The 13,078-nt window shown below is 36.0% G+C and overlaps 1 pseudogene; it reads right to left on the bottom strand.

The window, feature by feature from the left end:
- LOC118573397 overlaps positions 1-13,078 on the bottom strand; it is a 149,355-nt pseudogene that overhangs the window by 125,984 nt on the left and 10,293 nt on the right.

The following is a 13,078-nucleotide window of genomic DNA, read 5'->3' on the forward strand; positions in this document are numbered from 1 at the left end:
ATTCCTTCTTTGTGTGATGTTTGATGATATCTAAAGAATCAAATAACATCACACAACATACTACGAATCGTAATGAGGAAACACGAAAAATTACATGAGGGTTTCCAACAAAAATCGTTTTGACTGTGCTTCCAGTCTGTCATGGAGATAAGAAAAACGTGCTGTGTCTGGGCTTGATGGAAGCACTCTCTTGCCTCAGGTGGGTTTTAAAACAGGAGTTGTGGGTCTAGATACTCATGATAATATGGAACTTCCATTGAGTCAGTAACCTCAAGGTCTGTATTTGTCAATTCAGTGAGTGAAATTCACTGACTGCAGAGGGAGAGTTTTAGGGAAAAAAAATCTTTAATATATATTCATAGGTAGGAGTTTAAGTGAAAGAAAAGAGACAGAGAGCATGTACAGAGAGGGCCATTCCCCAGAAAGGCCATGAGACTGAGCTTATAGATGCAGCTTTTGATATAACTGATGATGAATGAGTCATGAAGAGGTAGCTAATCCAGCCAGCTCACTCATGAGGTGTGCAAGGGTTTGCTGTCAATAAAGGTCAACTTCATGTGTCACATTGAGCTGGGGATGCTCATTTAAAATAGATAACAAGGATCTAGGAAGCAGAACTCTCTCCCAGCATTGCTCCTGGCAAGACTATTAAGAGGTCTGCTGATGTGTGGTCCTTGTCCTGCCTGACAAGCTTCTGTCTCCTGCTCTCATTGTTAGGAAACTATTGTAGATTAGTTTCACAGTGAAAGCTGTGTCCAGTAACATGACTGTGGCCTAGAGAGACACTTGGTTTCTCTTCTGGACTTGAAATCTATTTCACAGAAAAGTAGATAGAACATGTTGATGGGTTGAATAGAGGGAGTGAGACTGAGCAAGAACTGAGTAATAAGCCTATTTTTTTCAACATTTCACACAATTGTTCTACTCAATTAGTTGGAAAGAATAGAAATCCCAGTTTGTGAGTGTAGATCTATGTTGAAATGAGTTTGCTTGAGAATTCTAAGATAACATATTAAATGGTCCCATGGAGCTCATAAAATATGGATCTGAAGCTCATATTGAAAGGTCATGCTTTTGATTAGAATTTTTGATTCCATCAGTAGATAGAGTTTAATTGAAGCTTTATATATGATTGCCATCATCTAAATTGATAAAAATCGATCGAGAGAATAACAGTGCTTTGATCTACATTTTGAACATATTAAATAAGTAAAAAAAAAAGAAATCAATAAAAAAAAGATGAAAAGAGTAATCAGAACGAAAGGAATAAATCCAGACTGTGTCATAGAGACCCCAGAATAGAATATTCTAGGAGAAATGCACGGCAGTAAGAGAGCTACTGAACAAATTATATGAGCTGAGGAACAAAATTTCGTTTTTGACTGAAACCTAGGTGTCTTTTGGTGATTTCAGTGAAAAGGTTATTTGAGTGAATTTTTGGTGATGATGGTAACCGCATAGGACTGCAGAAATGGGAGCAAGTGAAAATGTAGATTCCATGGCTTCCAGGAATATTCAGTATATCCATGTACACACTCAAGCCAAGTGATGCAGTAGGCCCACATCATTTTGGAGGATGGATATGTGAAGGAGAGAAATATAAGAGAAGAGACAAGGATAATATACTGTACTGATAGACTAACTGTATGATAGACTGCCCCAGATGACAAGAGCCTAAGCACATAGGACCAACCTTGAATTTAAAAATCAGACTGATTGTTTCCCAACATAACAAAACAGAGAAATTTTACAAAGTCACTTTTACTCATTTTGCTGATTAATAATTCAGATTGTTTCTGTTGTTTTCTCCCAGGAAAAGACGATGCATAAATTCATGAGTGTTACAGAGATGGATTTTTATGAAGAAACCAGAGCCCCAAAGCTACTGGCTGTATACCTGCAATAGTAGCACAGCAAGCTGTCTGTTGCACAAATCCTAAAGGGTCTTATATAAAAAGCCTGGAGCCAGATATTGGGGTAAATGCTGAAAGATCAGAGAGACAAAGGAGCAAGCCACTAGAGAAACTTCTTACCACTACCGAATTCTCAGGCTGAATGGAAGGCAGGATCCCACTTCTGCATTTCATTTCTGTCACATGTCAAATATGAGATGTTGAAAGATCTTTAGTCACGAGTCTATAGAAAAGTACACAAAACCCTCCACATAAAATAGATAGATGCCTACAGAGTTTGTATAGAATAATTTGCTGTAGTCAGCCAAGCTTACCCCATCTACACAAGTTACTCACTAACCAGATTCATTACCTATAGCATTTCTTATACCTGTTCAGTTGGATTGGATGGAAGGGAAAGACTATGTTGGGAAACCTTAAGAACAAAGGACTAATTAACTTTCCATAGTGTAATTCATGGAGTATGGAAAGCAGTGACTATTTTTGGTTATAGATACATTGCCAATAAACAATTTAAATAAACATAGGAAGTAGTTTCCTGTCAGCTTGTGTTTCCAAATTTGAAAGTTCTAAAATATCTTGTTTATGAATTTGACCACATTGCTTTTTGTATAATTTTATATGAGTTTCTTTCCTTGCATTTAATTGATTTTTAATTTGCCCTGTCTTTGTTCCCTCTCAACCACAAATCATTGCCAGTTTATTTTAAAATAGAAAAGCATTTTTAATTGTATACTACAGATATACTATATAAATGGAAATGATAGAAAGCAAACAACCAAGGGTTCTCCTCTAAGAGTCCCAACCATGTGATAAAGCAGCTAGTTTCTATAAGAAGCAAAATGTTTCATTTCTCTTAAAAAATTTAAGTAATAGAAAACTGCATGAGCTTGGCAACATACAAGTTTTAGCTGATACTCTGTAAGCATTGCATCATGCTCATAAAGAGGAAAAAGAAGGGGCAGTAAATAAACAGAAAATAAGCCTCAAGCATTAGCTGTTCTGCACAGTTCAATTTGCTATCTCAAAAGTTTATAAAATAGTGTTACATACATGTCTTTTTTTTCTTTCTTCCTTCCTTCCTTTTTTCCTTCTTTCCTTTCCTTCCTTTTCTCTCTCTCTCTCTCTCTCTCTCTCTCTCTCTCTCTCTCTTTCTTTTTTTCTTTATTTCTGTCTTCCTTTCTAATAAGCAGCATCATATAAGTAGAAGTAACCATTTGGGAATTTAAAATATATATCAAACTAGAAATAAATTGGCTTGGAAGAAGTATGCTATATTTCAATATATTCCCAAGTGTCATGGTGTCAACTTTGGTAGCTGAAAATCTTGATTATACTCAAATCCAAATCATTTCTTGCAAGGGTTCCAATATGAGGAGCCATTTCTTTCACACAATTTATCTACGTGAGAAATTATTTTCTTGTTAAAATGTATTATGGGCATATACATATATGTTTCTAAATAAAACTCAGTCCTTCTGTATAATGTTACTCCTATGTATGTTATCAAGGCTAACCAGTAAGTATTGGGTAGCCCACTGATGTGCTCGTGCATTGAGAAGACTATATCTCCCACTCTCGGCATTCTTTAATTACCTCTAGTTCTCTGTGTAGGTTTGAAGTCTCTTGGTCCTTCCCCTCATCCACTTTGGCATGTATTTCCTTGTTTAGCCCATGTTTAGGCAATCATGTTGGTGAGACTTATGGGTGTGGCTTTGGACATTACTAGAAAATTCAATTTCACAGCAAACAGTATGATCCTTTGGCTTTTACAATCTTTTCATCTCCTCTTCCACATCAGATTCTGTTATTTAAGTGCAGAACTGTATTGTAGATATACAATTTATGAATGAAAAAGCACTAATAATGAAAAAAGAGAAAGGGTATATATAGGAGGATTTTACATAAGAGGAAGGGAGAGAGAAATTATATAATGCTATTATAATATATATGTGTGTATGTATAAATATGACATGAAGACTGGCAATACTTATTTCATACTGTTGACTGCACAAAGAGAAGTGAATTCTGCTTTAGGTAAATTAGAGAAAGTCAGGAGATTTACATATTCCCAATGGATCTGGATGCTACTTGTGTTTTGGTGGTTGTGGAAGGCAAATAATTATCCAATTCATAGATGAATTATTAGTGCCAAGTATCGGTGTCATTAGTTGATGTTGACAGGCAAACCTAGTTCATTAAATGTCTGAGGTGATTCTGGAGGTAAGGAGTACTTGAGTAAGGTAAGTTACTAATGTGATTATTAGATGCATTCCTAGCTCATTTTTCAACATGGCGTGGCATCTAGGAAGAGTGAAGCTGTGTTGAAAGTCATCAGTGTTATTGTCATGAAGAACATCTTAGAAAAAATTAATTATGGGGCATTGAAATGAGAATTGCACTATTTATTAAGAACTTAGATCTTAAGCCATATAGCCTTTCTTTTTATAGAAAATGAATATGAGAGTTGGAAAATCAGACATGCAATATTCCATATGAAGTACTAGAGTTAATATAAATTGTGGGTTTCCTATATGATAACAGTCTCAGAGTAAGAACAAACTAATCAATAAGTAAAGAGTCAGCACACACACACACACACACACACACACACACACACACACACAAATAAATAAAAATACATGTACGTTAAAGAATCATCAAATATATATATATGTATGTATATATATATATATATATACATACATATATATATATGTATATATATATAAAACACCTGACCTAATATTAGATAAAAATTTTCAGAAAACAATAATTATCAGATAATTCTGAGTTTTGGCTAGTCTGAAAATTAAGAAGTTTAGCACGGCGAGTGAGTTACTATTTCTACCTCTCAGTAACTGACACACCGATCAAATTGATAAACCTAAATGATTCAGTGATCATAGTGATGAAAACTCTAAGAGATTACACACATCCTAGGGTATAGCAGAGCTGCAACCTCATTCACGATTGTCTCAAAGACATACATTCTATGGATATGTACATCCTTAACATCATGTAATTTGTTGTTTATCAACATTCACATATTCAGTTTTCTAAACCAGAACATGCTTGTTTAAATAAAACATTTAACAGAAAACAGAGTGTAATTTTGAAGCAGAAGCCTGCTTCATTTACATTTTGGAAAAAAAGGAGAAATACATAAAATCGTTTTTTAGGCTTGTAGCAGAAATCTGTGCATATATCTGATACCTGAATTGATACAGTGGACAAAGGGTTAAACAGTTAAACCTACATAGGGAATAAAATCTGTTAATGTACAATAGAATGTAAACTAGTAGGCAATAGCAAGCAAGCCTACAAATAGCAGGAATTCCTACACTAATTTCCCCCCATTCATTATTATACAACTCCTCCTACCTAACTCCAATGGTAGAATTGGTGGTTACTGTGACCTAAGTACACTGAATAATTAATTCACAAGAAAAGTTGATTCCCATCATAATGAAATTTTCCAGACTAAGACACAGGTAATTGGTAAAGAAATTTGTGATTATTTTATTTACAAAAAAATAAAACTTAGACAACTCCCAAAGTTTCAGGAAAATATAATAGTGTGGAAATTGGTGTGGTATTTACAATTCTAGTTAATGCTAAGGTAATTTCTCAATTAGTAGATGAGCTAATTCTCTTTGAGGAAACTAGCATTATCCTTTGCTATTTTCAGAAGTGAAAATGTAAGCAGAGAGGGTATGTAAATTAGTTAAAAATCCAGTAGTCCTCAGAAAGTGTTCATTAGAACCAATCTTCATCACCTTGAAAGTTCCACCAAACTACTTGAACATCTTCTGAAGTGTCTGCTGAATATTTTTTTCCAATGAGAATATGTCATAATGAAGATGGAAGTCATTATTGTCAACAATGAATATTTTTTAATCTCTATTCAGGTAGAAGTTATTACTCTATAGACATCACTATAATTCTGTGATCCCAATATAAAGCCACAGAAAAGTCTTTGTCAGACTCACAGAAGTTAACCCTGAGGTTATCAGAATGTATGACATAAAACCACAGTTATAATCTAACTCAGAAAATTGTGATTTCAGAAAGTAAAATATTAATATATTTTCTTATCTTAAGCGACTAAGCCCTTTGCAATTTCCTTGGTCAATTCTGAAGGCATTCTCTTTTACTCATCTTAAATGCTGATCTGTAGTGTGTAATTTTTTTAAAGCACATAATAAAACTAAATGAAAATACAAAATGCTTTGAGTATTTTAACTCATTTCAGCAGATTGTTGAGATTTTATGCAGTGTTTTTTTTCAATTCCTTAGAAATGGTTGAGAAAGGTTGGAGTACATTAGACTTCAATATTTACAACGTTGGAAGATGTCTCTTTTAACCAAATGATAACTGCCAGGAAAGCATATCATTATAATTTTGGGTGAAGCAACTATCTGGAAAGAAGAGATGAGAGAGCATACTTTTACTATAGTCACAGCACCAACTTAATACCATCCATCAAACTTGCTCATACATCATGATGATGTAACTCACTGTCTGGGGAGAGGACTGCCATTGGCTCAAGAATAAATAAACCCTGAGTGAAAGGGTAAGAATATTTCAGGTATAAGCAACAGGTTTGCAAAATAGAAGTAGAGAGGACACAGTGGTGTCCAGAGGTTGAGGTCAGCGTTCTATTTTCTCTATATAAAAATGTTATCTTAACATTAGCTTCTTGCTCTTAATTCCATATACCTTTGTGTCTGTATATATCTATCTAATAATATACAGTTTCCCCAAACTGCCACAGTGACTGGAGGGTGTTAAAGCTCTGGACAAAGATGAATGAATCCTCAGAATGAGCCTTGTTATTCAAGTTCTCATGAAGGATAATGTGAAGTCATGACTAAATCATATGACTGAGGTATATTAGCACCCATGTCCATCAAATTCTCCTGCAAATGTATTTTGAAATGGAACAGATGACAAGGATGTTTCCACATTTTTTTTTATTTTGTTTATTCTTTTATTCATGGAATCTCTTATGATTCTAAGCAATTGAATTTCTTGTTATGAAACCTTAACTCTGTGTCTTCCCTTTAGACTTAATTGTTTCTGGCACTCAGACTCTTCTAAATCAGACTTCAGCAGAGATTCCCAGAAAATGGAAAGAAGGTGATAACACAACAAAAGAGGAACTCAACAAATGGCATTCAGAAAGAGAAATATCCTTTGTTCCTTCCCTTTGTATTTTAATATCCCAAAAGGATGGAAACATGTCTTTGATAGTTCACTGAACTTCTGACAAGTTAGAAGACTGAGAATCAGAAGATTATGCTTCATGATTGCCAACTATTATCCTAAGCCTTGCTTTGCATTTTATTCATTTGCTTCTATCGTTATGTCCAAGTTATTCAATATATTTCCTTCACTCTAATTGCTGCTACATTTGAATTGGTTCAGAGGATCTTTGAACTCTTTTTACAATTCTACTTGCTCTTTTTCCAACATTTGGCTGTGATTGTCCCTGAGCATGGCAGCAGGGCTGCATATAATGTTTCTTTGTTCTAAATATATAATAACAAATGACAAAAATTAAAGAAAGGAAGGCTTTAGTGTTTAGGGAACAACATTCACACAGCCTCTGGATTAATGTTAGCTCTGAAACCACATAGTGAGCAATAGAGGATTCTCACCATGATACTCATTAGCATCCCTTTGCGACTTGTAAGGAATAATTTGCATGGCCTCAAATTCAATGCTGTCCTAAACCTGCCTTATTGGGTGAAAGCTTTCTACACACTATAAACTCACTTGCATTTCTTTCATTTGGAAAGAATGGTGCAAAAGCAAACCCCTTCTTTTTAATACGATTCAGTAATATTGACTGGTTTATCACTACTTAAATATATATGTGGCATTATAAAACAAAGTGAGTTGTGTTGAAATGTGCATATGGTGCTAGGTGTTATCTCACTACATAGAAAGAAAATAGAGGAGTTGGGGATTTAGCTCAGTGGTAGAGCACTTGCCTAGCAAGCGCAAGGCCCTGGGTTCGGTCTCAGCTCTGGCAAAAAAAAAAAAAAGAAACTTTGGTCAATATACTTTTAAAATTGCTATATATTTCTCATTTGTCCTCTTTTCTTCACACTGGTTCATTATCTGTTGTCTTAAGTAAAACAATATAAACTAGTGTTCTATATGAGGTCTTTCACCACCTGCCCTATATTGATGAATTCATTATTTCTTGCATTCTTAGATCTTATAACATATAAACAACTATCTTATAATTGTGCATATGAAAAATACAAAAAGTGTAACAAATATTTAATTGAATTAAACTAGTATTATATTAGCACATGTTAGGTAGTGGTAGTATATAAAAATTTAATTTCTGTTACTATGAACCAATTTATACTAAGAATATGAAAAAAGTCATGTTCAGCTGTAGCCTGTAGTTTCTTTATCACACATATATCCAACTATCCCTCTATGCCTCTTGATTAGAATGTGAGAAAGTAGGTGTTGCAAGGAGTAGAACTGACAGACGAAATACATGTGTTAAAAGATAATTGGCTAGTGTGGCTTACAAGTTGAGGTCCAAGTAGTCCAACAATGCCTCTCTTCTTACAGAACGGACAAAAATCCAGTAGTTTTATTCCACCAAACTGGAAAGTCCAACAGGTCCAATCTGGTGCTGGAGTCTCAGGAAATTCCTAAAGAACTTCTGGTATTCAGTCTGGGTTGGAATCCTGAAGAAGTAGCATCTATTACTAGTGAAGGAAAGTCTCCACAAGTCAAGAGGAAGGACATGAAGAGAAAAAGCAAAAGCTTTCTTCTTCAGTGTCCTTTTATGCAGGCTGCCACTATGAGGTCTGACCCACATTTAGAGTAGGTGTTCCCAGCTCAAACAATCCAATCAAGAAAATCTCCAAGCTATTCAATTGTCTCACTTACCCAGAGGGCCTGATCCAGCTGGGGGCTCCACAGCCTTTGGTTCATAATGCATGTGCTTCCATTCGTTTGGCTATTTGTCCCTGTGCTTTTCCAATCTTGGTCTCAACAATTCACGCTCCTACAGTCCCTCCTCATTCTTGACAACTGGACACCTGGAGCTCCACCTGGGGCCTGGCTGAGGATCTCTGCATCCACTTCCATCAGTTATTGGATGAGAGTTCCAGCATGACCATTAGGGTGTTTGGCCATCTGATCACAAGACTAGGTCAGATCAGGCTTTATCTTGACCATTGCCAGCAGTCTACAGAGGATGTATCATTGTGGATTTCTGGGGACCTCTCCAGCACTCTGCCTATTCCTGTTCTCATGTGGTCATCATTTATCATGGTCTGTTATTCCTTATTCTCCCTTTCTGTTCTTGATCCAGCTGTGATCTCCTGCTCCCCTAAGCTTTCTTTCCCTCAAACCTTGTCCTTCATTACTCCCACTGTTGTCCAGGTTGTTCATGTAGATCTCATCCATTTCTCTGTCATTGGGTGATCCCTGGGTCTTTCCTAGGGTCCCATTTTCTAGGTAGCCTTCCTGGAGTTGTGTAGCAGTCTAGTCATCTTTGTTTCACATCTAGTATCCTCCTATGAGTGAGTACATGCCATGTTTGTCCTTCTGAGTCTGGGTTACCTCACTCAGGATGAATTTTTCTAGATTCATCCGTTTGCCTGCAAACTTCATAAGGTCATTGTTTTTCTCTGCAGAGTAGTACTCTAGTGTGTATATGTACTGTTTGGGAGGCATCCAGGCTGTGGGACAGGGACCTGTCCTTAGTGCATGAGCTGGGTGTTTGGAACCTTGGGCTTACATAGGGACACTTTGCTCAGCTTGGAAGGAGGGGACTGGACCTGCCTGTACTGAATCTATCAGGTTTAAATGAATCCCCAGGGGAGTCTTGGCTCTGGAGGAGATGGGAATGGAGGGGAGGGGAGGGGGGGAAGTGGGGGGGGGGGAGGGAGGAGGAGGACAGGCTGATGTGTAAAATTAAAACACAAATATAATTTAAAAAAAAAGTTCAGAGCCAAGAAAAAAAAAAAGAAAGAAAAAGAAAATCTCCATTGGCTTGTCCAGCTGTTGGGTTCTAGTTGATTACAAATGTATTCAAGTCAAGGACCAGACCATTGATTTTCCCCATACTCCAATACCTCTTTCTGATCAACCATTTCCAAGTCAAGTATTCTACCAGTCTGCTTTCATCTTATCTACCCTTCACTATGTCCTCTCCATGAACATGTCCACAAAGGTTCTTACTAATTTCTTAGCTTCAGGATATGTTCAAGTTGAAAGAGAAAAAACAAAAGATTTGAAGTTGGAATCTGAATATGAGAGAGAACATGTAACATTTGTCTTTCTGGGCCTTAGTTACCTCATTCAGTGTTATTTTTCCAGGTCCTTTATTTTACAGTCAAGTTTCATTTTGCTTTTCTGCTGGGTAATATTTGTGGACATGTATACATTTTTCTTATCTGTTATCATTGTCTTTGGCTACACATTGTAACTGCATGGTAAGAGTCAATATATGAAGACATCACATAGTTTGTGGGTATAACCTAGAGAAGTATATTTGAAACTGACTAAGAATCTTCCTACTGTCTAGCTGTCATGGTGTCAGAAGTTATTATTCAGACTTCTGGGGAAGAAAAGACTTTAATGATATTTGCAGCACTGTATCGTTCATGCTACAATATCCTCCTGCCATTTAAGACGTGCTCATTAGAAAAACAGTGGCATGGCTATCATGGGGTAATCACAACATTCTGATTGGATCTGAAGCCAATACCACAGGAAGAGATTTCATGCCTTTTACTATAATCTGTTCAAAAGCCCATGATTGGGTATGTCACAGGTCATATTGTCAAATTGTCTTCTAAATATTTATGTTTATAGATGTTGACCAAGGCTGCTCTTGTATTTTGTCAGAGAGACATCATTTTTCAGTATTTGTTAGTCAACACAGTGGCACATTAATGCTTAAAATGCTGAGAATAATAGTCTGTGAATGTTCAGCCATAAATGTCATAGCCAAATCAGCCTGCATCTCAAGTGTAGGTCAAGGAAATTCATAGAAAATGCAGAAACAATAGAAGCGCCAGAGGGTTGGGAAGAAAGAGTGCTCTGAAATTCTCTCTTTGTTGCCTCATGAACTTATTTTCTATTGTTATCTTCACATAATCTAAAAAATATAAACTATAAAATATTCCAACATAGATAAAGGTGGCTTATTCTGGTCTCTACTCCTTACTGAGAAGCTATTGGCAGATGACTGTTACTGGAGGAGAGAGAATCATTCTACTTTGGGATTGTGGCTACTGATAGATTTCTGATATTTCAGTGGACAGTTCTCTAGCTGTACATATGAACAGCATTAGTTGGATTTTGTGTATTATCACATACCCACCATATATGTATGTATGTATGTATGTATGTATGTATGTATGTATGTATATATATATGTATATATATGTGTGTGTATATATATATATATGTGTGTGTGTATATATGTACACACAAAGTTGGAAGGGTTGTGTTGTGTTTGAGAGGATATGAAAAAAGCTGGAGAAGAGTATTCTGACCAGATATACTAAAATTTCATTGTATACATGTATGCAATTCTTAAATCTTAAAAAATATGATTACTAACACTAATGATTACATTAAACAAATGTGGTAATCTCTTAAGATAGCAAACTGGGCCTTGTGCTCATACTTCTCAGTTTTTTTGGAGCATTTTTATTTTATGTCCCTTAAAAGAAACTTGTGTCCTATTTCTGACCCAGGAATACAGGGGGAAATAGATTTGGAAGAGTTTTTGTTCCTAATATATATTTGGTCAAGGAAAATGTGCAGCAAGCAAGCATATGTATAAACTTTCAGAGAAAGAAGAATAGTTCTTGAAAGATTGTCTATTAAAAAAATTTCCAAAAGCTCCCAGCACTCACCTCTCCTGTCCTCAACTCTGCCTGGAGCACATACATTCAAGAATCTACCAAGCATAAAACTCATAACAATTGACTGAAGGAATGAAATAGTCTTTCAAGAGAATCTAGAGATCTAATGTGTTAATGACATTCAACAGTCCTCACTTGTGCCTTTCTCATCATTTATAGAAAATATCCATCCCATAGAAACTAGATAGTTGGGCCAGACTATAAAACCTCACAGCCTACACCTAAGGACATACTTCTCCAGCAAAGCTCCACCTTCCAGAGGGCACATAGCCTTACCAACCTATCCCATCAGCCAGATATAAGTATTCAGACAAATGAGCCCATGGGTACATTTCATATTCAATCCACAATAATCATTCTGCAGAAATCAGTCTGGAAAGCAAGATAAGTTAAACAACTGGAGTCCCTGAGTTACGAGTTCTGGACAGAGCAGTGTTTCCCTTCAAGCACAGCTTCTGTATAAAAGAGAAGTGACAAGAAGCCAAGAGGAAACTATCAAATCAGAAATGACTGGGGAAGCCCTGCTGGAACAGTCATGTGAATACTCCAAATTGAGAGATATCCAGACAGCATGTAGGATTTCTTATACAAAAATAATCTTCCAGCTCTAATTCCCACTGAGGCATTGGTACACTTTGTGGTAAACAACAGTAACCTCTGCTGGAAATGATTGACTTTCTAGATACTCTCAAGGGTGCAATGTGGTGAAAACTCTTAATACTTAATACTTAGGTACTTCTTTTTTTTTTAGTGTTACAGGGTCATGGAGTCAGCAAGCCCCTCAACAAGATGTCTAGCAGGACAACTGAGATGAACTCGGTTGAATCTAAAACACTGGTACCTGTCACTTGTTCTCAGAGTCAGCTCTCAACAAGGCAAACAGCACAGAGCAATTTACCAATCTAATTTGTATTACACATTTCCTAGAGACAAGGGTGTCAGGAGGCAAAAGAAAGAGGTGACACCCTGGGTAAAGAGAAACATTTTGAAGTGATGACAGTGTTCTTCATCACATTCTGCGATGAGATTACGTGTATACACATTTCAGGAAACATGCCAACGACTGTCATGTCTCTAATATGTATTTACAGTAAATTAATTATTTATTGTATGTCACTATAACCCCATAAACTTTAAATTAAAAATTCAAAGATATTTATTTGTTTACTTTTGTTAAATATAGCTATGTAGCTTATCCTGGTAAATCTTTTTTGAAAAACAATTAATTTTGACCAGCAAAAACA

Source organism: Onychomys torridus, chromosome 23 (genome assembly GCF_903995425.1).
Source record: "Onychomys torridus chromosome 23, mOncTor1.1, whole genome shotgun sequence".
Lineage (NCBI taxonomy): Eukaryota > Metazoa > Chordata > Mammalia > Rodentia > Cricetidae > Onychomys > Onychomys torridus.